Source organism: Myotis brandtii, unplaced genomic scaffold (genome assembly GCF_000412655.1).
Source record: "Myotis brandtii unplaced genomic scaffold, ASM41265v1 scaffold37, whole genome shotgun sequence".
Lineage (NCBI taxonomy): Eukaryota > Metazoa > Chordata > Mammalia > Chiroptera > Vespertilionidae > Myotis > Myotis brandtii.
The window spans coordinates 731,723-759,580 of NW_005364225.1; the positions used below are offsets into that span (position 1 = coordinate 731,723).

A 27,858-nucleotide genomic window follows, 5' to 3' on the forward strand; every position below is an offset into this window, starting at 1 on the left:
GCTGGTTTGCCCTGAAGGGTGTCCCGGATCAGGAGTGGGGATCCCACTGGGTGCCTGGCCAGCCTGGGTGAGGGGCTGAAGACCGTTTTAGACTGGCCACACCCCCTTCAGGGTGGGAGGTCCTGCTGGGGTGACTGGCCAGTCTGGGTGAGCGGCTAATGGCTGTTTGCAGGCTGGCCAAGCCCCGCAGCGGGGACCCTCACTCCATGAGCATGTGGCCATCCTGGGTGAGGGGCTGATGGCTGTTTGCAGGCTGGCCATGGCCCCGAGCCACCTAAGCTCCCAGTGGAGGCTGTCTGGAAGCAGGTATCTGCTATTTATTTATCTTCTATAATTGAAACTTTGTTGCCTTGAGCAAAGGCCACAGCCCAGGGCAGGCGGGAAGCTTGGCTTCCTCCATCGCTGGGGCAACCAAGCCTCCTGCTTGCTCCAGCTCCGTGGCTGCCAGCCGCCATCTTGGTTGGGTTAATTTGCATATAGTCGTTCTGATTGGCTGGTGGGCGTGGCTTGGGGCATAGCGGAGGTGCGGTTAATTTGCATGTTTCTCTTTTATTAGATAAGATATGATAAATTTTTAAACTATGCTTATGGATTTCTCTGTCAATTCATTTCTTCATTTCTTTCTGTCAATTTACATTCTGTGTTTATGATCACATGTCTTCCAATGAGTAAATTCTACTATCATTATGAGACCATCTTATTTCTTGTAATAGTCTTTGCCTCAGAGTATTTTCTTTAATATTATAAGCGCACTAGATTTCACAGTCTTACTATTTACATGGCATATATAGTTCATCCTTATGCTTTCATCTTATCTGTGCATTTATATTTAACCTGAATTATTTTGATAGCATATGTTGGTGCCAAGCTTGTTAATCAATTCTGACAAGCTCTACCTTTTACTTAGAGAGTTCAATTTATTGATATTTAATGTAATCAGAAACATGATTAGGTTTAGTCTAACATTTAGCTATCTTTTTACCTTCTTTGAGTTAATGCAAAATTTAAAAATAATATATATTTAATCCCCTTTTTATATTTTTTGTCAGTGGTTGATCTAGAGAGGGCAATATGCACTTCAATAGAATTTGCCTTCCTAAATATCCTCTGTGTTCTGCCTGTCCCTCTCTTATAACACCTGTAGTCATTGATCTTTTTACTGTGTTGATATAGTTTTCTCTTTCCCAGAATGTCATACAGATGGATCATACAGTGTATAGGCCTTTCAGATTTGCTCATTTCACTTAAATATATATTTATGTTTTCTCCATATATTTTTATGGCTGGATAGCACATTTCTTTTAGGTGCCAAACAAGATTCCGTTATCTGGCTGTATCACAGTTTATTTATCCAGTCACCCACAGAACAGCATTGTTGCTTTCAAGGTTTGGCAATTATGAATAGAGCTGCTATAATTATCTGTGTTGTTTCTGTGTGAATATAAGTTTTAAATTCATCTGGGTAAATACCAAGGAGTATAATTGCTGTATCATATAATAAAAGTACATTTAGTTTTGTAAGGACTGCCAAGCTGTCTTTCAAAGTAATTGTGCATTTGGTTTTTGGATTTTGGCTATTTTAACAACTATATAGTAGTATTGCATTGTTGGTTTAATTGCAATTTTCAAATGACATATGATGTTGAATATTCTTTCATATTGTTATTTGTCATCTGGATGTATTCTTTGGTGGGCTGTCTATTCAGTTCTTTGTCCATTTTTTAATCAGATGGTTTATTTTTTTATTGTTGAGTTTATTTTAGATAAGATTTTTTTCTCTTTATTTTCCATTACCACTTATCTCCCCTATGGTGGTTTTTTTTTATTGTTGAGTTTATTTTAGATAAGAATTTTTTCTCTTTATTTTCCATTACCATTTATCTCCCCTATACCCTCTTCCACCTCCCCTCTCCCTTGCTCCTCTCACTCCCCCACCCCCACACCCACCCATAATCACCTCACAGTTGTGCCTGTCCATGAGTTCCTTTTTTTTCTTATTTACTCAATGCCCCGACCACTCTCTACATCCACCCACCAGAGCTGTTTGCATTCTCTCTATATATGTCTCTACTTTGCTTGTTAGCTCAGTTTGTTCATTAAAATCCACATATGAGTGAAATCATAAGTAATGAATTTTTATTAGATATGTTTTTTTCAAATATTTTCTCCCAGTCTGTGGCTTGTCTTCTATTCTCTTCACATTGGCTTTCATAGACAGAAGTTTTAAATTCTAATGTAGCCCAGCTTGTCAATTATTTCTTGTTTGAATCATTCCTTGGGTGTTGTATCTAAATAGTCATTGGTATAACCAACGTCATCAAGGTTTTTTTCTAAGTTGTCTTCCAGGAGTTTAACAGTTTTATGACTTAAATTTAGGTCCATGATCCATTTTGAGTTCATTTTTGTGAGTGTTGTAAGGTCAGTGTCTAGATTCATTTTTTGAATGTGAATGTTTAGTTGTTCTAGCACCATTTGTTGCAGACTATTTTTTACTTTTCTCCATTATACTGCTTTTAGTCTTTATCAAACATCAATTGACTACATTTATATATGTCTACTAGAGGCCCGGTGCACGAAATTCGTGCACTGGGAGGAAGGGTCCCTCAGCCCGGCCTGCCCCTCTCACAGTCTGGAACCCCTCGGGGGATGTAGCAGTGCACCAGTGGCAGGCGGCCAGGGAGGAGCCCAAATCGGGGCTGGGCGACACACTGCTCACACTCATCTTGGCCCGCTGTTCCTGCTGCCGCTGAGTCAGGAGAGGCTCCCACCATGGCAGCTGCGCTCACCAGCCATGAGCCCAGATTCTGGCTAAACAGTGCTCCCCCTTTGGGAGCACAGTGACCTGCCTTGAGCGTCTGCCCCCTGGTGGTCAGTGCACATTATAGCAACCGGTCGTTCTGGTTGTTCTGCCTTAAGGGTCACTTAGGCTTTTATTATATAGATATCAAGGCTCTCAGTTTTGTTTCATTGATCTATTTAATAATATCACTAATATCACACTATCTTTTTAATTAACAATTTTTGATAGGTCTTTTGCTTCGCCATATAAACTTTAGAATCAGTATGTCACTATTCTGATAATAACTTGCTTGTTTTTTTAATTGGGATTGCATTGAACCTATAGATTACATTGGAAAAAACTGACATCTTCACAATATTATGCATATGGAATATCTCTTTATTTTTTTATATCTTTCAACAGAAATTTGTAGTTTAATATGGAATATCTCTTTATTTATTTTTTTATATCTTTCAACAGAAATTTGTAGTTTTCCTTATATAAATTTATATATATTTTATTACATTTATACCTAAGTATTTTCTTTTTTGAGTGCTAATGTAAATGGTATTGTTTTTAATTTCAAATACACTTATTCATTGCTAGTATAAAGGAAAACAATTTACTTTTGAATATTAAACTTGTATCCTGTAATCATGCTATAATCATTTTTTAGTTTCTGAGGGTTTTTTTGGGGTTTTTTTTTGGGTCACCTCATGTATTCCATACATGGATGATCATTTTCCTTCCCATTTTATTTCATTTGTCTTATTGCATTAGTTAGGATGCAATGAAACCCAGTACAATGTTAAAAAGTAGTGGTGAGAGGAGACATCCTTGCCTTGTTCCTGATCTTTGTAGAAAAGCTTTGCGTATCTCACCATGAAGTATGATGTTAGCTGTAGGGTTTTTGTAAATGATGTTTATCAAGATGAGGAAGTTCCCTTCTATCTCTAGTGTGTGCAAAATGTTTTCTCCATGATTAGGTATTAGATTTAATAATGCTTTTTCTGCATCTATTGATAAGCTTATGTGATTTTTCTTGTTTAGTCAATTGATGTGATGAATTACATTAGTTGATTTTCAAATGTTGAGCCAGTCTTGAATACCTGGAATAAAATCCACTTGATCATGGTGTATAATTGTTTTTACACATTATTAGATTTTATAATTTGTGGAGGAATTTTTTAAAAAAAACATATTTTTATTGATTTCAGAGAGAAAGGGAGAGGGAGCGAGAGATAGAAACATCAATGATGAGAGAGAATCATTGATTTGCTGCCTCCTGCATGCCCCCTACTGGGGATCAAGCCTGCAAGTGTGACCTCCTGGTTCATAGGTCAATGCTCAACCACTAAGCCACACTAGCCAGGCTTTTAGAGGATTTTTGTATCTGTGTTTCTGGTCTGTGTGTGTGCATGTGTGTCTGTGTGTGTGTGTGTGTGTGGTCTTTGTCTGGTTTTGGTATTAGGGTAAGGGTAGACATATAGAATATGTGAAGAAAAACTTCTTCTATCACGTGAAAGAGATTTTAGAGAATTGCTATAATTTTTTCCTTAAGTATTTGATAAATTTAAGTAGTTAACCCATCTGGACATAGTGCTTTATGTTTTACAAGATGATTAATTATTAATTCAGTTTCTCTATAGATATAGGCTTGTATGCAGTGTCTAATCCTGTTAGAGTTTTGGCAAACTGTCTTTTGAGGAATTGATCTGTTTTCTCTCTATCATAAAATTTCTGAGCATAGAATTATTCATAATATTATTTTATTATCCTTTTAATGTCCATGGGATATTTTGTGATGTCCCCTCTTTCGTTTGTCTTCTCTCTTTAGCTCTTAATTAGCCTTGCTAGAGACTTAACAATTTTATTTCTCTTTTCAAAGAAACAATTTTGTTGATTTTCTCTATTGATTTCCTATATTCAGTTTCATTGACTTCTGCTCTAATATTTATTATTTTTTCTTCTGCTTACTTTATATTTAATTTGCTCTTACTTTTAGTTTCCTAAGGTGAATGTTAGACTTGATTTTCAATCTTTTATTTTCCATTCTAATATATACATTCAGTGCTATAAATTTCCATTTAAGCACTACTTTCACTACTTCCCACAAGCTTTATGTTGTATTTTTGTTTTCATTTATTTAAATGTATTTAAAATATTCTCTGGAGATTTCTTCTTTGACCCATATGTTACTTAAAAGCATGTTTAATCTCAATGTATTTGGGATTTTCCAGTTATATTTCTGATATTGGTTTCTACTTTAACTTCATTATGGTTTGAGAACAGACATTAAATTATTTTTTACTTTGTTAACATGTGTTTTATGATGCAGAATGTGGTGTATCTTGGTGAGTGTTACATGATAATTTGAGCAGAATGTGTATTCTGTTGTTGCTGAGTGAAGTAGTCTATAGTTGTCAATTATATCCACTTGGTGTTGTTGAGGCAAACTATATGATGACTGATTTTCTGCTTGTTGAAACTGTCCATTTCTGATACAAAGGCGTTAAACTCTACAACAATAATAGTGGATTTATCTACATCTCCTTGCAGTTCTATCAGGTTTTTTTCTCATGTATTTTGACACTGGTGTTAGGTGCATACCTATTAAAGATTGTTGTCTTCTTTGAGAATGAATCCCTTTATCATTATTTAATGCCCTATTTATCCCTAATAACCATCCTTGCACTGAAGTTTGAACTGTCTAAAGTTAGTATAGATACTCCCACTTTCTTTTGATTACTGTCAGTGTACTATATCTTTTTCCATCCTTTTACCTTCAATCTATATGTATCTGTATAGTTAAAGTGGGTTTATCTTTGACAACATATTATATTTGGATCTTCTTTTCTGATCCACTCTTTTACTTAGTATATTTAAGCCATTGATGTTTAAAGTCAATATTGAGATAATTAGAAAATCAACCATATTTGTTACTGTTTTTTATTTATCACCCTTATTCTTTGTTCTTATTTTTGTGTTCCACACTTTTTTCTTTCTTTTGTGAATTGAGGATTTTATATGATATAAATTTTCCTCCTTTCTTAGTATATCTTATTTTACTCTTTTTTAGTAATTGCCTTAGAGTTTAAAATGTACATTTATAAGCAATCCAACTATAAAACTGATTTGGGGTACCTTTTTACTTTTAAAAGTTATTTTCTCTGACTGCCTCAAATAGAAGGTTTAATGACTATAACTTGCCTCTATAATATAAAAATAAATTTGGCTCAAAATAATATTTTCAAATTCATAAACATATTAGGGAGGTTAAGGAAAAGGCAACATGAGAGGTAGAAATTTAGCAGGGAACACCTGAGAAACACCTGTATGCACTCATAATTTTGCAAAAATGATGGAATTGTTCAAGATATAATAAAATGTTGTCCAACTTGTGTCTCACTTGCCTTACAATCTTAAAGAAGCAGCCAAAAAATATATGAACATATGGGGCTTCCAAAATGTGAGGAAGTTGGTTTATTCACTCACTTGGCAAATGATTATTGAGAGTCTAATAGTATAAGAAATACTTTTCTTATAGTCATTATAATTTAAGAATTTAAAGGCTTCTATAAAATCATTTATCTAAATATGTTCAGTTTTTTAATTTAAAAATGGACAAGAGATGAAAGGAGAGAGAGAGAGAGAGAGAGAGAGAGAGAGAGAGAGAAGTTGGGGTGGAGGAAGGGGGAAGCATTGCTCAAAAATACAAAATAAATAAGCCATAGAAGAAGAATGAGGAGAAGGGTAGAGGAGAAACTTTGAAGTTAGGGTCTAGCAATCTGTGTTTTAATTGATCCCCAATATGATTCTCATGTACGTGAAAGTTTGAGAAAGATTGATTAAAATTAAGGAGAAAACAAAATAGATATGTTGGCAAATTTAGATGATTTGCTAACTTTGACAAAAGAACATTAAAGTAATGAAGGAAAACGACAACTGGAAAAAATAAAAATTACATGCTTCAGGTCCCTGTGTGTAAAAAAACACACAAAACACCTTGCTTTTTTTTAAGATAAAAGAATAAGAGTGTTGAGATATATATATATCTATACATCTATATATAGATATATATATATATGAAAATTTTAATTATAATAAATGATCACATAAAGAAGAAGGGTAGAAAAAGAATGGAGAACAATTTATTAACCACATGCTATGTACCAGACATTCACATGCATTATCCCTTTAATCTTCACAACCCTGTAGTCAATGGATGAGGACAGTGATACCTGCTCACCCAACCTTATGGTACCTCCGCATACAACCTTATGGGGACTCCATATACATGGACTTTTATACCATCATCTGAATTTCAAATGTACTCATGATTATCTAATAGCTTATCTGTGGAAAGAAAATATTACAGAATGCCTTTCAAGATATCATGCTATAAATTGGGGATGCTCATTATTAGTATTAAAGTGAAATCCCATATAGCATTATTTGAAATAGCCTAAATTTGGATTTTAGTGCTTATTCATTATTTCCAGTCTCCAGCAGGTTGATATAGGTCATTTCATTAATGAATAATAATACAACTCCCACATTTGTTCCACACTTGATTATTTTAGACTCATTTATAGTGTGATGGTGGGATTTGCTGTGCTTAAAATTTCCTTGGCAGCAAGTCATAAAAACTCAATGTAAATTAATTAAAATGAAAGGAGAATCTACTGAAAGATCATGAACAAACCCAGATGATTCAGGTAGGTGGAAAAAGCAGAAGCAAACCCTGAGCCAAGGAGTTGGGTACAAGTAATTTATGGAAAAACACTTCCAAGAGAAACCAATGAGAAGGTGGGGACAGAACAGGGGAGCAGTTCATCAAAAGTGTGATTTCATGTGAAGCCCAGATTCAGACTGGTCCTTCAGGAAGCTGTGAAGTGTAAATTCTTCCTCAGAATTTGTTCCCCATCTATGAAAAGATTTGAGCTTTTGTATCCTCCCATCATTCAGGCTTTGACTATACCAGGCGTCATGTGCTTTAACTGTGTTTTCCTCAAGCCATCCAAATGGTCAGGCGTCTCCAAGGACCAAAGATAATTCTCTGAAGAAGGGTGCAAGTGTGAGCAATTAAGAGCAAAGCACAAGAAGTTGGGAGCTGAGCCGACAGAATTGGTTACAAAAGGATCTGAGTGGAAACCAATAGTGTCTGCTAAAGTGACGTGTGCAGCTGAGCCTTAGAACAATTGTCACTTGCTGATTGGTTGTTTTGAGTGTGTCTTCCATTTCTACCCTATGTGCTGGATTCCTTATTCCCTGCTTATAGAATACTTTTTTTCTACAGCATTGCAAACATTACTGCTGTGTTTTATATATTGCAGGTTCAGTTGATGGAGAGAGACAAACTCTATTAATTCCAAGACCAGAAATCCCAAGAGAGGATACACTGACCTTATTTTTCAGCTGCCCAGCTTTGACTCACCTTGTTCAACTGAAGGTCAAGCGGTGGGGTGATGTGTAAGAATATGCCAACTCCCTCCTGGGTGGCTAGAGCACATGTGAGCAGAGGTAGTTCCCAGAAGAAAGGGTTGATGCTGAGCAGTTGGTCCTATGGTTCTAAACTCCACTACCCAGTGTCAACCATGTAGACTCCATATGCTGAGTGGGACCTCTTCCTACTTAGCTCCTTTTTGATACTTAAATTGAGAGAGAAAACACAATTAAAATTAAAATAAAGACTTAATTTCAGAAGTAATAGCATTGTAAATGTAAGTAAGGGGAAAGAAGGCAAAATTTGAATCTATATAATGCTACAGAATACAAAGGATAATTACAATTTTTATTATCTCAAAATAATACACGTGTATATACATGCCCTGTAGATATTAATATTTTTGAAAATATCCCCTCACTTGGTTTTGAAATATTCTACTTTCTGGCATGTGAAATGGCTTGTTAAATAATTATGCATGCCTGTTTGCATGCTTAATTATCAATACAAAATTTTAAAAAGCTCATTTTTTATTCTCTCAGTGGAAAGCAATGGTTCAAATTGCTTTTACTATAAGAAAGTAATGAAATGTAATTTCCACTCCAATGAAAAATAAACAGTGTCTTTCAAAGGGATATATATTTTGTTACTGAAAGAATACTGTCACATTTTAATGGTAACTTAAATTCCTCTCGTAAAGTTTTAATATTTGTAAAATTTGAAGGCTAGAACTCTTTGAAACTAAACTTGTTTATTCTGTACTATTCTAAGCAAAACCCATCATTTAAACCATGCCCAGACAGTGACTGACAATTCAAATTGCCTTTCATAACTTAGATCACTTGCAAAATAGGAATAAAATCAGAAACATATTTTGCAAAATGAGGAATGTTTTCATTATAATGTTCTTCCCTATGGCACTTCAAAAAAGAAAACCAAGCATTTCTGCACTTTAATATGAAGCATTACAAATAATAAATGACATACAATAGCTAGTAGACTCTATTCTATATGAATATTATATGCAATGAATTAATAATACATCATCTATATTATATCATGAATTAAACAGAAGGAGGTAGCTCTCTATGGATACAAGTCTGTCTAAGTGCATGGTTTTGTGTGTTTCCAAAGTTTGGTCAAGTGGCCAAGTCTGCTTATGATTATGCATATTATTACTTGATTTACATAGCAAATGTCTTCTTAAGACACTGTTATGCTTCAATGTTTATAAGATGTAACTTAATTATTTCTTACTAGAGACCTGGTGCAGGAAAATTCCTGCACTTGGGGGTGTGTGTGGGGGTGGTCCTTCAGCCTGGCCTATGTCCTCTTGCAGTCCAGGAACCCTTGGGGGATGTACACCTGCCAGCTTAGGCCTGCTCCCTGGGGGATCGGGCTTAAGCTGGCAGTCAGATATCCTTCTGGCAGCCTAGGAGCCCTTGGGGGATGTCCGACTGCTGGGGCGTGGGCCTAAGCCGCAGTTGGACATCATTAGCACTGCCACGGAGGTGGGAGAGGCTCCCGCTACGAACACTGCGCTCGCAGCCATCAGCCCAGCTTGTGGCTGAGCAGAACTTCCCCTGTAGGAGCGCACTGACCACTAGGGGGCAGCTCCTGCATTGAGTGTCTGCCCCCTGGTGGTCAGTGCGCGTCATAGCGACCAGTCGTTCCACCATTAGGGTCAATTTGCATATTACACTTTTATTATATAGGATTAGAGATAGCCCCATAACCACAAACATGTCTTCTAACTAAAGTTCAGGAAAACCAATGACTTGAGTCTGTGGATTTCTGTAAAACAATCCAATGAACAACCAATAGGTTTTCTTTTCTTTTTTCTTTTTTCAAATATATTTTTATTAATTTCAGAGAGGAAGAGAGGGGGAGAGAGAGATAGAAACATCAGGGATGAGAGAGAATCATTGATCGGCTGCCTCCTACTTGCCCCACACTGGGGATCAAGTCTGCAACCAGAGCATGTGCCCTGATGGGGAATTGAACTGTGACCTCCTGATTCATAGGTAGATAGATGCTTAACAACTGAGCTACACTCGCTGGGCAATAGGTTTTCTTTTATATAAACTTTATTTTTTAGAACAGTTTTAGAAATACAGAAAATTGCAGAGAGTCTCCATATATCCTGTACCCTGTTCCTCTATTCTTAGACTTATTACCTAAGTTTTTCCAAGTAATATTCTTTTCTCAGATATAGAACTAACTTTCAATCCTTGGGGTTACAGGTCTAGGTTTTCTCTCAGCCTTTTCCTGTTTTTTTCCGTACCACAGTGGTTGTGAATTCTTCTTCTATGTCAACACTTAGAAACTCCCGTCTAGCCGAAACCGGTTTGGCTCAGTGGATAGAGCGTCGGCCTGCAGACTGAAAGGTCCCAGGTTCGATTCCGGTCAAGGGCATGTACCTGGGTTGCGGGCACATCCCCAGTAGGGCGTGTGCAGGAGGCAGCTGATCGATGTTTCTCTCTCATCGATGTTTCTAGCTCTCTATCTCTCTCCCTTCCTCTCTGTAAAAAATCAATAAAATATATATTTAAAAAAAAGAAGAAGAAGAAACTCCCATCTAACATTTATTAAGATCCAATATACTCTATATTTAGTAATTGATTAAGAATCAAAAATCCCATTTAAGAAATTGGGGATCTGAAGCGCAGTAGAAACTTCTGATAAGTACAACTGGAAGGGTTTCTTTTTTTATTTATTTCACATTTATGTTCTTTCCACTACACCAGTGGTTCTCAACCTTGGCTGCACATTAGAATCACCTGGGAATCTTTTTAAAATCCCGATTTCTGGGCCTCATCCTCCAGAAATTCTGTTTCTTTGTTATGGGGTGGGGCCACAACATTAGTAACAAAGAAACAGAATTTCTGGAGGATGAGGCCCAGAAATCAGGATTTTAAAAAGATTCCCAGGTGATTCTAATGTGCAGCCAAGGTTGAGAACCACTGCACTACACCATGGTGCTTCAGGCATTTTTATATATTCTATACTGTGACTCTTACTATACCATAGATCAGTGGTTCTCAACCTTCCTAATGCCGCAACCCTTTAATGCAGTTCCTCATGTTGTGGTGACCCCCAACCATAAAATTATTTTCGTTGCTACTTCATAACTGTAATTTTGCTACTGTTATGAATCGTAATGTAAATATCTGATATGCAGGATGTATTTTCATTGTTACAAATTAAACATAATTAAAGCATAGTGATTAATCACAAAAACAATATGTAATTATATATGTGTTTTCCGATGGTCTTAGGCGACCCCTGTGAAAGGGTCGTTCGACCCCCAAAGGGGTTGCGACCCACAGGTTGAGAACCGCTGCCATAGATTGTCGCTATTGCTAGAACAAAGAAGTGCTGACATTATAAAATGGAAATGAATGTTCACTTTAGAGATACTACCTATGTAAAAGGACCAATCCTGGCACTGACCCATTTAGTAATATATTTGGCTACTTATTTAACCTCTCTTATTATAAGCCTGTTTTTTTTTCTTACCTTAACATCTCATTCTTTAAATGGAAGTTGAAAATATTTTAATAAAGGTCAAATAATAAATATTGTAGGCTTTTAAGGGCAGATAATCTTTCTCACAATCCCTGAACTCTGCCATATGAGCAGAAAAGAAGCCATAGAAAACATGTAAGCAAACAGAGGGAATTTTGTGCCTATAAAATCTTTTTTACTGAAATAGATTATGGGCTGAATGTGGTTCATTGGCCATAGTTTGCCTAACCCTGCATTAAACACTGGTGTTGGGCTAAATGAATTTTAAAATTCCATTTTATAGCCTATTCTCTTTACTCAAAAAGAAATATGAATAATGGACATGATTTTAAATCAATCTGCCATATTTCAGCAGAATGGATACGTAGACTATATTATCTAAAATGTCGCTCTGTGTAGAGTAGTTAAGAGTAAGTTCTCTGGATTCAGAACTGCCTGGGTTGAAATCTTAGATCCTTGACTTATGAGTCATGCAAGCATTAGAAAGTACTTTAACTCTCAGTTTTCTCAAAACTCAGTAGGGAATTAAGGCAGTTTTTGTTTGTTTGTTTGTTTGTTTGTTTTTTAAAGCCTGTAGATCCTTTGGCACTTCTTCCATTGAGAATTATGGTCTATGTCTCTTACTCTTAACTTTGACCTCCCTTTATGATGCACTTGTGTTCCATAGACTGCAGTAAACATATTGCTCCATAGGCCAAGGCTGAGTCAGAAAAGGCCATAGAGTCTCCACCTGCTTTTCTCTTGTGCCCTGAGGGAAGCCAGCCCACAGGTGCAAATACCAACTACCCTGAGATCCACATTCACTCCTGTCAACAACAGACCCAGCTGATCTCCCAGCCAACAGCCAGCATCTACTGTCAGCTGTGTTGGAAATCCAGTAAGTTCAGGTAGCAGATGACTGTAGCCACAACTGTTATCTAACTATAATGCATGCAACTCTTCAAGCAAGATTTGCCCTAGTGAGCCCTTACCAAATCCCTACCGACAAAATTGTAAACAAAATAAAATATTTTTTTTTCATGAAAGAGCAGAAACCAAAAGAGATGTGATAGAAGTAATATTCCCTCTTATGCTTGTTATACAAACTCAGTGAGCGAATATGTGTAAAAGTACTTAGAACAATACCTGAGTAAGTATTGTATAGAGTAAGCACTTGTGCAAAAAATTCTAGTTATTATTAATATATTGGTCAATTTCAGCTTCCTAATAGAATGGGAAGCAGTGAATTTTGAGGATAAAATTTAAAACAATAAAAATCACTAAAGTAATGAGAAATATGTAATGGAGTGACTTATCCATCAGGCACAGTGCCTCAAGCCCATGATACTTTTAGGGACATGCAAAAATGTTTTAATTTTAATTTCTTTTAATATCAGAAAGAAAAAAATTTAATAATAGTGAATGCACGATAATCAATGCAGTCTGGATTATATTATTCCTTCTACCAATGTGGTCATAACATTTAAAATATTTTTTACAAAGGAAGGAGCCTACAAAGGCAAGAGTCCCCAGAGTTCACAAAAATCATAATATGTCTCTGAATATGCATAGATTAATCTAAGTTTACAGTGCTCCCTTCGAGTGTCTGGCCTTGATGTTACTCTGAAAATTTTGCTTGTAAATGTGTAATTTTTTTAAAAACTCATCTGCCTCTTTGGGTCTTTCTTCAGTACCCCATTAAGCTAGCCCTTTGCTATAGTAATTCATATGTGCAAGATAAACTGAAATTCTTATTGATTAAAAGTCAAATTCTGATCAAGTGAGAAAGGATAAGAATGGACCCGAGGAGCAGCATTTAGGGTTAATAATATATCATTGTTAAAAAATGTCATATTTGTTGGTGTCATAACCTAAACCTACACTTAATTTTGTGCTTGGGATCAGGTTCACTGAAAGTAGATGCATCTCTAAAGCTACCAGGTAAGATGGTCTCTTAGAACTGTTAGAAGTTTACCTTTTCATTGGCTCAGGTATATTTGGACATGCAGAGATTTCAAAGTTTGAAAATATCTTTTAATCTATTCTGCGAGAGAGACAATGTCAAGAAATAAGAAAATAAGTCACAGACTTATCTCACAAAACACAATATTTTCAAAAGACACATCCAATAAATGATTACTCAAAATATAAAAAACTTAAAAACTCAACAATAAGAAAATAGATGATCCAATGAAAAAGTGAGCTAAAGACATTCACAGACACTTCATTTAAGCAAATAAGCATATGAAAAGTGCTCAGTAGCATATGTCTCCAAGGAAATGCAAATTAAAACAACAGTGAGATAACACTACACACCTATTAAGAAATCTGGAACAGTGACAACACCAAATGCTGATACGGATGCAGAATAACAGGAACTCTCATTCATTGGTGGTGGGGATGCCTAATAGTACAGCCACTTCAGAAAACAGTTGGGCAGTTTTGTACAAAACATGTTTTTACCATATGAACCAGCAATCATGCTGCTTGGTGTTTACCCAGAGGAGTTGAAAATTTATGTCCATACAAAAACCTACACATGGATGTTTATAGCCACTTTCATAATTGCCAAAGCCTGGAAGTAACCAAGATGCCCTTCAGTAAGTGAATAGATAAATAAACTGTGGTACATCCCGATAATGGGATATCATTAAGTGCTAAAAAGAAAGGAGCTATGCAGCCATGAACAGACATGAAGGAAAAGTAAATGCATGCTATTAAGTGGAAAAAAAACTAATCTGAAAAGACTACATACTGTATGATTCTAACTAAAGGACATTCTGGAAGAGCAAAACTACAGAGACAAGAAAAAGATAAGTGGTTACTAGAACTGAGCAGGAGGAGATGAATAGGTCGAGCACAGAGGGTATTTAGGGTGTTGAAAATACTGTATGTGAGACCATAATAATGGACTTATGCCATTATACATTTGTCCAAACCCAATGTACAACACTAAGAGTGAACTATAATGCAAACTGTGCATTTTGGGGTGATTTTAAAGTACCAATGTAGGTTCATTAATTGTAACAAATGTACTGCTCTGATGGGGGATGTTGATTATGGGTGAAGCAATGCATGTTTGGGGGTAAGGATGCATGGGATATCTCAGGACCTTTTCCTCAATTTTGCTGTGAACCTAAAAATGTCTTAATTTTAAAAATCTCTTTTAAAACGGCAAAATATATTTCGACCATTTTTGGTATGTTTAGTCTGCAATTTATGTAAAAGTATATTCCTCTCTCATTTTTTGACATTGTACATGGCAACAGCTTTTGCAAAATACCTTTAGATTGTTAAGTGAGCTCTAGGATCCCTTTAGTAGAATGAAGTGTTGCCAATCATTTGTCTATTCTTCTGGGTTGACCTTAAATGACTTCTAAAAAGAAAGGTAATTGGGATCCTTGAAAGCACTCAGTACATCCATTTATTAAGCATAGGTAAGGATGAAAAAATATCCCCAAATTTTATTTTGAAATCAGACCATTCCAGCTAATTGATGTAACATTGGCCAAAGTGACATGTATCTGAGAAGTCTGGACGAGAATCCTAATCTAGAACTCTCCAAAAATAAACTACAACCTGCTTTAGTTAACCTCAGTTATTGCTGTTAAAATGTCTTCATGTATAGAGCACTTACACTATTGTTGTGAGAAAATATTCAAAGCAGTCCTTGCCAATGTCCTTATAAACTAGTTTGTGAAGAACGGGCCTGCATTGATGTGGCGACATGTGCATGAAAGTTCACTAGGCTGACAAGAGGATCAGGTTCTCATTCCAATTCTACAACTTAATAATTGAAGAACTGTTACCAAATATTTTATCTCCCTGAGCTTTACTGTCTTTGCTAAATTAAAATAATTAAGCCTTCCCCATCTGTTGTAACATGTGTTTATGTGGGGAAAGGAGGAGATATCACACATGAAACATTTAAATGGTAATGCAACAGAGCAGGCTTGGTAACTGTGGTAATAATAGCAGTAGTTTTAGTAGCAAGAAATAAGGTATAAACATCTGACTGACAGCATGTTATAGAAAATTTATAACACGAAAGAAACCTTACAGGTATGTCTCTACATTCAAAAGTAACATTATTAAGCATGTGCTGCAAACAGAAACGATACGGGCCCCAGGAATGCAAAAATTAATAGGAAATGACTCATATTTAAAGAGCTTTTACTCTAGAAAAGAATATACCTAGAAAGTTCCTATAAGAATTTCAGTGTAGAACACAAATTTCCATATTATTAGATTTCATAAATTAATATTCTAAAATTAGGGTGGGGCTCAGAGTTTAACTTCATTTTTAAGGATATTTAAAATTTTGTCATCACTTCATACAAGAAAGAAAATTTTAAGATCTCCAGGGAGGAACATCATTACCGCAAAACAAAAGATGATCTTTGCCATGATAAACTATTTTCGGTTTGGCAACATACACTCAGTCATTGATTGCATTCATTCTTATTTTACTACAGAATTTTCAAAACCTATGCACAGGAAAACCCAGGTCATACCTTGAAGTCTGGAAAAGCAAAAGAAGTTAAAGTACAGCAAAGTTATATAAAGAGACATGGTCAATTTATTTAATAAAGTTTGCATAAGCATATGTCTTTTTATTGATTTGAGAGAGAGAGAGAGAAGAAGGGGATGGGAGAAAGGGGGGGGGGAGGAAAGGAGAGAGAGAGAGAGAGAGAGAGAGAGAGAGAGATCAATTTGTTGTTGTTCCACCCATTCATGTACTTATTGGTTGCTTCTTGTATGTGCCCTAACTGAAGATGGAACCCACAACCTTGACACATCAGAATGATGCTCTAACCAATTGAGCTACCTGGCCAGAACCAACAGGCATATTTTAAGAAAGGCTTCACAGAGCGGTTACTCACAAGCTGAGTCCTAAAATATGAAAGATAGTAGAGGATGAATGAAATGTAGAAATGTATAAACTGAATAGCGTAGTCATTAAGATTTGGCTTTTGTGTCAGGAATTAGGTTAAATACTGACTCTGCTCTTTAAGATTGGGCAAGTCATTCAACCTCTTAAACGTGTGATTACATAAGAAAATTCAGTCAGAAAGCTTAGCATATCTACGGCAATACAAAGTGCCAAAATATTGTTAATAGTTCTTGTTATCATTACTTTTATTACTGTTATTTTATGTCATTTAAATGAAATATGGAGCAAAATGTATGAAAGACTGAATTTCTAATTAGGTATGTTCCAGAACATAGAGCATATTTTATGTCCTATTAAAGTATGGGAGATCCAACCTGCATTCTGTTCTAAGAAAGCTCTTTTTTATGTCACTGTAGAGAAAAGATTACAAGAAGCCAGCACTGCAGCACAAATACTAGTTTGGAGCCTGTTGCAATAGTCCCAGTGACAGTGCGATGGTGTCCTATGGCAGAAGTGGCTATGAAAAGAAGATAATGATAAGGATCGTAGGATATTTAGGAAACAGTGAATGTGGGGAATCAGCATGTATTGGGGTGTCGTGAAGGAGACGGAGAGGTTAAGTCGCACCCCAGATTTGTAATTCAGCCATTCCATATACATTGATATAAACATTTCTAGATATTCAGAATGAACGCATTGGGGTGTACTGAGAATGAATTTTTAAAAATACAATTCACTCCTTTGATCTCTGATATTCAAAGCAACAACTTGTGGTGACTGAACTAGTCCACAGGGTGGTAGACATCAGGTCTAAAATGTCTATGTGACCCCTCCGTGAAATTAAAATGTCAGGTGGCAAAAACATGCAGTACTTGCATTGTATCCCAAAGTCTTAAAGGAGAGGATATTGGCTTAGTCAACAATTGTTATGTGAAATTTATTGATCTAAATGGATGGTTTTGTAATAAGGCCAACCTCTGTCAAAAATAAATGCAAGCACTGCTCAAAGTAAAATGCTAGGAGAACTCACTGACAGGGGGAAATATGCTAAAAGGCAGATTTAGTTAAGAAAATGATGAATAGAAGCTTCAAGTTCTGGTCTGGAAAATAACTTTTTAGCTTTGCAGATAGCAATGTTAACTGTAAAAAAGAAAAGGTCTTTGCATTTAAACTTGAGTTTTATGTAATATTTTATGTTTGTCCATTCAAGCAATGAATTATAGCTTTAGTAATAGAATAAAAAGACTGAAATAAAGATATCCTAGCTATTCAGTTGGCTGTCCATATAATATTACTGTCAGGCAGGTCAGTGGTAATATTGATATCATAATACACAATATATGATACAACAAGCTTAACCTATCTTATCTTAAAAACATGACTGGGAGCCTAAGCTTAAAAAGTTAACTGAATTCTCAGTTCCTAAAGTAATTCCAAAACTCACTTCACAGTTAAAGATTTCTAAAATTCCTGAAAATTACATTTTTTTGATCCATATGTATCCCAATTTTATCATTGACTGAACAGGTTATTGATCTGGGGAAGGGAATAACTCTGCATTGGCACTATTTTAAGCTCAATAGCCTTCTTAGGATTCCACAGAATAAGGAAGGATTCTAATTCCCTTGTATTAATTAGTATCCAGAAGAGTTATCTGAGTTTAACAAAATATTTGTTCTGGCATTTCAACCAAATAGAAGTGAACCAATACTCTGCATGTACCTGGATGTAGGTGTAGTATATCTTTCAATGGACAAGGAGGGACTCTGCCTTCTTATGCCCACGCAATTGACAAAGCTATTAAATCTGTTTTTAAGTAGGAAACGGTCACTTAAAGGGTAGAATGACTTGACTTAGTTAGATGAATTAGCAGTTTCAAGTCCTCGGCTCATTTTTAATTAGGTTCTGCTTTTTTGTTTTGAGTATCACTTGAAGGGTAAAATGACTTAGTTAGATGAATTGGCAGTTTCAAGTCCTTGGCTCATTTTTAATTAGGTTCTGCTTTTTTGTTTTGAGTTGTAAAAGTTTCTTGTATATTCTGGATATTAACCCCTTACCAGATACATGATTTGCAAATATTTTCTTCCATTGACCACAGACTTTTAAGCAACCAGAAATCTCCTTTTTTTCACATTATACATCCCCAGGGGCTATCACACATTGCACTATTTATTCCTATGATTTCAACGAATCATGTTTATATTCTTTAATTTATAAGAAATAAAATTGAAAATAAAAACACAAAATATTAACTGATTATCTCTTAGTGGAGAAAATAATCATTTATATTTGCAGCTTGTTTTTCTGCATTTTCCAAATTTTTATATTAAAATATAAATTTTTACATCAGAGGGAGGTTAACCCTCCCCACAAATATTCAGTTTGGAGAAAAAATTGCATAAAGAAGTTAAATAGATTTTGAAGTTACTGTGAGACCTCACTTTGTTGTTCTCCCTGTCCAATTTGTGGCACCTCCTTAATATTCCCGAGACTTTAAGTGCCAGATATAATGCTTAGTGTTTTGCATGAATTTGTACTTTTCTTCACAACAGGCTTTGATAGCAGGTACTATTGTCATAGTACTATTTTATGTGTGTAGAAACTAAGTCTTAATGAGATTAAGTAGAAAACACAAATAATAATTGGAGCTAGGATCAAATGTAGAAATTCCTGTTAGAGAGCTTGCCTCCTACGACTACACTAAACCTTACTGTCTTAAAATAAAATTTGTTCTATTATGCTATCAGTGGTGATCATACTTTTAAAAAATGTAATAAGAGCATTTCTGAGCCAACTCTCAGATTAAACGCTCCTCATCATAAAACAAGCATGTAAAACAGTAAGAGCTAAATGACTGTATCCTTCAAAAGACATACATAAATTACAGTTAAGCAATGCATCAATGACATGTCAACTGCATATGCTTAAATAAAAGGAAGCTTTCAACTGATTATCACGTATTTTAAAATAATTTCCTTTTAACTGCAAAAATAATGGTGATTTATAATGTTGAAATAAATATTATAGACAAGTAAAAATAACTCATTCAAATATTTAACAGAAAAGCAAATGAATACAGAGTACCAACACTTTGGTCAAGTTATAGTTTTTTGTAAACAAAAGCAGAAAGGAAATATAAAGGTATATATTGCTATATTTGTCCAAACAACAAAACATACCAATTATTTCTGGAAGGATATTCTTTTCCCTGATACCAATTCCAGCATGTATTTTTCATACAAATTTTAATATAAGGCTCATTAAGTAACATAATTAGCAACTGTTTCCATTTGGACTTTGCAGAGAATAAAGGATTCTTCTGACGGACAGTGTTTATGTTGCCTTTCTGGAAAAATGGAAATGCTTATAATTAAACCTATATACACTGACAGTATTCACACAATGGCCCTAAGTGTTATAATCTAGAAAAATTCAGATGATGTGACACTAAAAACATAGAGTTTAAATAACTGGGAAGAATGTTTAATATAAGCTTTTCATAAGTATCAATTCCTTTTGTTATTTTTTATTTATTAGATTTATTTTTCAATTACAGTTTATATTCAATATTAGTCTGTATTAGCTTCAGGAGTACATCATACTGGTTAGACATTCACATACTCCACAGAGTGTTCCCCTTGGTATTTCTAGTCAAAATGTCATTGTTAAGTTTTGGAGGATTTGAGGGAATCAACTACATATTCCAAAAACTGATTACAGTAGAAATAGTCCAAAAAGTCAACTTTCCATATTTAACCATCTTAATATTTTATTTTTAACAGTTGATAAAAGTATTACTATTAATGTTAAAGAAAAAAATCATATTTTTAAAAAAATATATGCAGGTAATATATTTGATATCCAGTTGTAAATTTAAGATAGAAATAATTTAAACATTAAGAGAGAAACATTTGTTTCTACACAACAGTGCATATATTGGCCATTTAAAACAATAGGTCTGAATCTGCATAAGTACATGAACAAACATTACACTGATTTCCAGCAGTTATACAAAATAGGAAAGAGATGTTGTGTCCCCAAAATATGTTAGGACAGGTGTTACTAATAAGCTAGTATGACCATAAAAGACTATTATGTGGCTTCTAAAAAATATATTGATAGTATTAAATATTATAACATCATTTTTGCACATGTTATATTAATATCTCCATATCAAATAGTAATAATATTTGAATATCATGGCTACAAAGATCATAAAATAACCCTACTTTAACTGTGAGAATTTGGTTCTGGAATCCTTCATGGTAGCAAGCTTTTTTTGTTGAAGAAATGGAAACTCCATCCTATATAATAAAAGCTCATATGCTAAGTGTCTGGTTGTCCAGTTGTCCGTTCAATCAATCAAAGTGTAATATGCTAATGGTATTCTAAGGCCGCTCAACCACTCGCTATGACGTGCATTGACCACCAGGGGGCAGATGCTCAGACTGGTAGGTTAGCTTGCTGTTGGGGTCTGGCTGATCAGGACTAAGCAAGATGGGTCCCGCAGTCCCTCCCCGGCCCCAATCGTGCACCAGTGGGGTCCCTTCCGCCCCGACCCTGATCGTGCACCGGTGGGGTCCCTTGGCCTGGCTTGTGCCCTTTCACAATCTGGAACCCCTTGGGGGATGTTGGAGAACCAGTTTCAGTCCAATCCACAGGCTAGGCCGAGGAACCCCACTAGTGCACGAGTTTGTGCACCAGGCCTCTATTAGGAAATAAAAATTCAGCATTAAAATGTCGCCAATAAGCCTGTGAAAGCCATTACAAATATGTTGTCCTTGCATTTTAATAAAGCCAAGTATTTGCTGATGTAGGATATTTATGGTCATCCCCAACTTATCTCCTTATGTCATTGTAGAAATATTGGCACTCTAATGTTTAAGGGACTAAATAAAAACTCCCACAGAATTAATTTAAATGCAATTATGCAATGCAGTGTGTTGATTTGGATATATGGCTTTAAAAAATTACCAACTCACAGTATTTCTAGCTTTCACCTAGAATGTAGAAAACTAGAAGTAACATCATTCTTACCTATTAAACAACACTTTCACCCAGAAGATGCTGGACAATCAGTAAATTCACAACCCTTCTTGCACTCACCAAGGAGCTAAGATCACAGCCCCATGAACTAACCCAATCTATGAAAAGACAGTCACCTCAGGACAGATGAAGCTCAAAGCATTTTCTTACCTGGGACAGACACTGCTAGACACCAGTACAAATTCAGCTAAACTTTTTAACAAATTCCTTTAAGTGGAGTATGGGCTGGTGACAAAATATGAAACCTTAGGAAGGAGGATGCAGACACAAGGAAAATGCATACTCACAGGTTATTCTCAGGGACCTCTTCAAGTGCTCAACAAAAGCACCGGCCACAGAGCTCAGACAGCATCCCCTGTGGTACAGGCCTCGGGGAGCTGACCAGCAGCCATTGAGGAATCATCTCCACTATCTTGCCCTTGACGGAATCGAACCCGGGACCTTTCAGTCCGCAGGCCGACGCTCTATCCACTGAGTCAAACCAGTTAGGGCAAGCTTTTTACCTTTTAAAAAATTAATTTAAATTTTCATCACCATTTATTCCCTCTATGCCCTCTTCCACCTTTCATCCCCATTCCCCCTCTCCCAGCAAGCACCACACTTGTCCATGCTAATGAGTTCTCCCTCTCTCTCCTTCTCCCCCCCACTCCCTTTTTTTTCTCATGAAAACCCATTGCATCTGGGAAAGGAACAGGGGGAAAAAAAACACATCTCTACTCTTGAGAGAGGGGCAGTCATATATGCTGGGAGTGCTATAGGATCACAGAATCACTGAGACGGTCTCCCAACTCTACACACAAGTCCCCTCCCCAACAAGTGCCTGCCTAAGACTCAGGCTTTTTACTTAAAAAATAATTTAATTTTTCATCACCATTTATTCCCTTTATGCCCTCTTCCACCTTCCATCCCCATTCCCCCTCTCCCTGTAATCACCACACTAGTCCATGCCAATGAGTTCTCCCTCTCTCTCCTCCCCCCCTCTTTTTTTTTCTCATGAAAACCTATTGCATCTGGGAAAGAAACAGGAATAAAACCACCCACCTCTACTCTTGGGAGAGGGGCAGTTATTTATGCTGGGACAAACATACAGCTGGGAGTGCTATGGGATCAGAGAATCACTGAGAGGGTCTCCCAACTCTACACACATGTCCCCTCCCCAACAAGTGCCTGCCTAAGACTCAGGCTTATTCAGAAGAGGAAAAGGCCCTTACCAGCTGTCACTCTTCCCCACCATTGCGTCAATAAGCACAGGTGATAGCTCTCTACTCTGGGAGAGGGACAAGAACATGGAGAAAGGCCGTCTCTGAAGAATAGCACCAAGGTAAGACCTGAAACTGAGAGTGAGGCAGACATTGAGTAAGTGTGGGGAAAAAACAGACCCCTATCAACCCCCCTTAAGCATAGAGTAACACTAGAGAAATCTGAAACCGGTGGTACACTGACATAGTCAAACCCAGCTCAACTCTGTGCCATACTCAACACCTCCCCTCAACACTCACACACAGCTGTAGCTGGAGACAAGAAAGGTTAGCAGGAGTTAAAATTCTTCTGGTAACCAGAAAGTATACAGAAGTAGTCTTTTACACCTGATTTTTTAGTATGGGAACCTCATAGTTGAGGTGTGGAAAAACCGCTGTGGTTTTGACAATCACCAAAGCCGGTAATATATTTTCTTAATGAATATTTATTTTTTGTGTGTGAATTCTACTGAATAAAAAGCAGGGATTGGTTTAAGTGTCATTTTTTCCCTACAAATATATAAAACCTCCTTAGTAAACTTAAAATTATTATCACATTAAATAATGCATATCAGTGTGTTGACTATTTTAAAAACTGATAGATAAATTTAAAAATAAATCCTAATAACACAGGGAAGATTTATGTATACTGATCAGGATTCATTTTATTAGACAATGGTCATTCTTATAGAGATCATCTATTTGTGCTGGCTTGACTGATATTTCACTTATACATGAACAATTTTCTCAGGGTTTGTTGAGAGAGATTATTTTGTTGTTGTTGTTGCCTTAGATACACTATCTGAGAAACATAATAAGAATATATAGCAGCTTGCTGGCATACAGGAGAAGTGGGTAGAATACCATTATACTAGTGTAAAACAACAATGAAAAAATTCTCACCCAGTGTAGATCAGTTAGCAGATATCATTTTAACCCTTTCTGTTTTATCATAAAATTAGTATTTATCGTCTTCCCTAGTGACCTACTCCCTACCTTGAAGAGGTCATATAGTGGGGAAACACACACACAGATACAGAGATAAATACTCATCATCATCATCATATCATCATCATACCATATGGGAAAGCACTGAGGGAGAAATGCACAAGGTGTTTTGAAATCATAAAAATCAAGACAGCTAATGCAGCCCTGGGTTGAGGATAAGATAAGAGAGTAAGTTGTTTGAGAAGATTTCCTATTCAGGATGTATGTTAAGTTGTGAGTTAAGCTCTGAAAAGTGCATATTAATTTAAAAAAAAAAGAAAAAATACTAAATTATTCTCACTTTTCTCAAGTAGACTCCAAAAGAAGGGGAAAGAAAGATGTAAATTCACATGTGCTTTTCTAAGTGTGGTTCATAAGAACAGAAAAATAATATGCTTGCTCCTCACTTTGATTCACGAATTTAGATTCCAGACTGAGATGGACACTGAACTGTATTTAGGCATGAAACATAATTAAAATGGAACTAAATATATCAAATTGTTCCACTCAGGAAAATTAAATATATATTGATTGTGAAATCTTTTTTATTCCGTGTGCATATGTGCATGTGTGGGCGCATGTGTGTGTATGAATCCAGATATAAATATCTATTTTTTACTAGATTTTCATGTTATTAAAGAGTTCAAAAACCATTGTTTCATCCTACCTTTGCTTCAGGCTTCAGGCATTGGGGGAACATTTTTTCCCCAGTAGAGGCTCTTTTTTTTTTTTATTAATTTTTTTTTTTTGCTAAAAGTATTACAAAGGGTATTACATATGTGTCCTTTTTTCCCCCCGCCCTTGACAATCCCCTGCCCTCCCTTACCCCCCAGTGTCTTATGTCCATTAGTTATGCTTATATGCATGCATACAAGTCCTTTGGTTGATCTTATTGTTCAAAAGTTTGTAATGGTCTTTATTATCCATGAATGAGTGAGATCATGTGGTATTTTTCCTTCATTGACTGGCTTATTTCACTTAGCATAATGCTCTCCAGCTCCATCCATGCCGTTGCAAATTGTAAGAGTTCCTTCTTTTTTACAGCAGCATAGTATTCCATCGTGTAGATGTACCACAGTTTTCTAATCCATTCATCTACTGATGGGCACTTAGGCTGTTTCCAGATCTTAGCTATGGTGAATTGTGCTGCTATGAACATATGGGTGCATATATCCTTTCTGATTGGTGTTTCTGGTTTCTTGGGATATATTCCTAGAAGTGGGATCACAGGGTCAAATGGGAGTTCCATGTTTTGTTTTTTGAGGAAACTCCATACTGTCTTCCATAGTGGCTGCACCAGTCTGCATTCCCACCAGCAGTGCACGAGTGTTCCTTTTTCTCCACATCCTCTCCAGCACTTGTCGTTTGTTGATTTGTTGATGATAGCCATTCTGACAGGTGTGAGATGGTACCTCATTGTTGTTTTGATTTGCATCTCTCGGATGATTAGTGACTTTGAGCATGTTTTCATATGTCTCTTGGCTTTCTGAATGTCCTCTTTTGAAAGGTGTCTATTTAGGTCCTTTGCCCATTTTTTGATTGGATTGTTTATCTTCTTTTTGTTAAGTTGTATGAGTTCCCTATAAATTTTGGAGATTAGGCCCTTATCAGATATGACGTTGGCAAATATGTTTTCCCACGCAGTGGGTTTTCTTGTTGTTTTGTTGATGGTTTCTTTTGCTGTGCAGAAGCTTTTTATTTTGATGTAGTCCCATTTGTTCATTTTCTCTTTAGTTTCAACTGCCCTAGGAGCTGTATCAGTGAAGAAATTGCTTTGGCATATGTCTGAGATTTTGTTGCCGAGGCTCTTTTTTGAATCAGATATTTTCCACTTGGAAGCAGATGGTAAAATCAGATATGAGGAATTTGGCACCACCACCTTTATGGTCTCCTCTGTTCTGAGATTATGTATTAGCTTTATCAAAACGAAACAAAATAAGATTCCCTAGATTTCAAAGTAGCTTATTAGAAATCATCAACTAATAGTAAAGTGATCTGTTGCTTATTTTGCCTTCATACCCTATGTATATATTTGTTTTGGCTACTTCTCAAATGGAAGACTAACTCAGGGAAGGCAAATATCTGGTATCTGCTCTGTATAGCTTCATAATGTAATGGTCAAAGTGAGGGCATCAAAAAAGCAATATTTTGTATTTTCTGGTTGAGAAATTTCCTTTTTTTAAATCTTCACTCAAGGCAATGTTTTCCATTGATTCTAAAAAAAGAAAAAGAAAAAGAGGGAGAGAGAGAGAGAGAGAGAGAGAGAGAGAGAGAAACATCGATGTGAGAGAGACACATCAATTGGTTGCCTCCAGCACGCAAAAAAGAGAAAAACAGATTGGTTGCCTCCCGCACACAGCCCTGACTGGGGATGGAACCTAGTTATGTTCCCTGATTGGGAGCCCACAACCTGTTGGTGTATGGGATGATGTTCCAACCAACTGAGCCACCTTGGCCAGGGCTGGTTGAGAAATTTCTTAAAATTTTCCCCTGTATAGGCTTATGTTCACAGATAATATATACATGCATTCCCTCCCCCCACCCCCCCAAGAAATTTAATATCCTCAGCAGAAAAAATAAAAACAAAAGGATAAACCAAGTCAGTTTCTACAAAGAAAACCAAAAAGAATGTTGTTAATAGTTACTGTGTATTGATCTGAGTACATATTCATATTGTCACCATAATCCTGCAATAATGGAATTATTATTCCTGTTTAAAAGGTGAAGATAACCAGGCTTAGAAAGTTAAGTAATCAGGACTGAGTGAACCACTTACTATGACTCAGTAAAAGGATTTTTAGATTTAACTGACTCCAAACCCTTGGTGGCATGTTGTCTGTCTACTGATATTTCCTTTTTTAAGCTAAATATTTAAGATGACTGTTTGTTATTAATATTGATGCCTACTAATAAATAAACGTGTTTATGATGTCATATGAATAATTACATTTTTACAGATTTTGTTTTTACATTAAGGGAGTACAATGAAGTCTACTATTCTCTATGCTTTAATCAGGAAAAAAAAGCCTCGGTTTACTCTCTGAGAAACACTATATCATTAATCCCTTGCCCCAAATACCACACCGTAGACCACGACAGCCAGGCTCGGCAACTAGTTCCAAGCTCAGGCCAGATCTCCTTGCCCACTGCTTCTGGACCCAGCCTCCTTGCAGATCCCACAGTTCTTGCCTCTTGGATTAGGATTAGATAAGTGCTTCTCCACTGTGTTCTGTTTTTCCAAAATGCAGTAAAAAAGAAAGTAATTTTCCAATAATACAATTTAACCTCCCTCTCTTCTCATGATTGCTTTTTGCTTACCATTTATTGAAGCAAGATGTGCAACTGGAGGAAGAAATACATGCCTTCCTGGCTTTTCTGGTACATCTCTCAGATCCCTTATTTATAATGTGTTAAGTGATGGAAGAGAGATTCCCCAGACTCTTCCCTTTTTATCAGCACAAGTCAATTTCACACTTAATGAAAACTGCTTACTTCCTTCCGTTTTGTAAGTAAGCACTTGCTTTATCTACCTGCCTGAAGCCTACTGCAATTACTTCTTAAATGGATGAAAACTGCTTTTGCACAATTTCAGGTATTTTCCACATAGCTTTTAAGCAATTACGCATAACTCTGCACTTTCTCACACATTGCTAAAATTATACTTGTGTATGTTATATTCCACCAAGTGTGTAAATATGTATGGCACTGCCCTGAAAACACGAGTATCACTGGAAATCAATTTTAAGATTTAAAACAGGAGGAAAGTTACAGTGAATAGGCAGTAAGATTAATGTCTGGATTCCTGTCTTTTCAGTGTCTTTCAAGTAAAATAACACCATCATTTGGATCCTCTTTGTCATACTGAATTAGAGTGTAGTAAGAAATAAAAAATGAACTGCTAATGAAACTATTATATATATACTAGAGGCCCAATGCACAAAATTCGTGCAAGAGTAGGCCT

General features: G+C 36.1%; 1 long non-coding RNA gene across 1 annotated transcript in view; it reads right to left on the reverse strand.

Moving 5' to 3' along the window:
• Window positions 1-22,045, reverse strand: part of LOC102264143 — a 39,168-nt gene extending 17,123 nt beyond the window's left edge. The window contains exons 1-2 of the long non-coding RNA XR_001363277.1: window positions 21,960-22,045; window positions 8,217-8,430 (exon numbers count right to left, since the gene is read on the reverse strand). This is a non-coding gene — a long non-coding RNA (uncharacterized LOC102264143). The remainder of the gene's footprint in view (window positions 1-8,216; window positions 8,431-21,959) is intronic.
• Window positions 22,046-27,858: the final 5,813 nt, after the last annotated feature.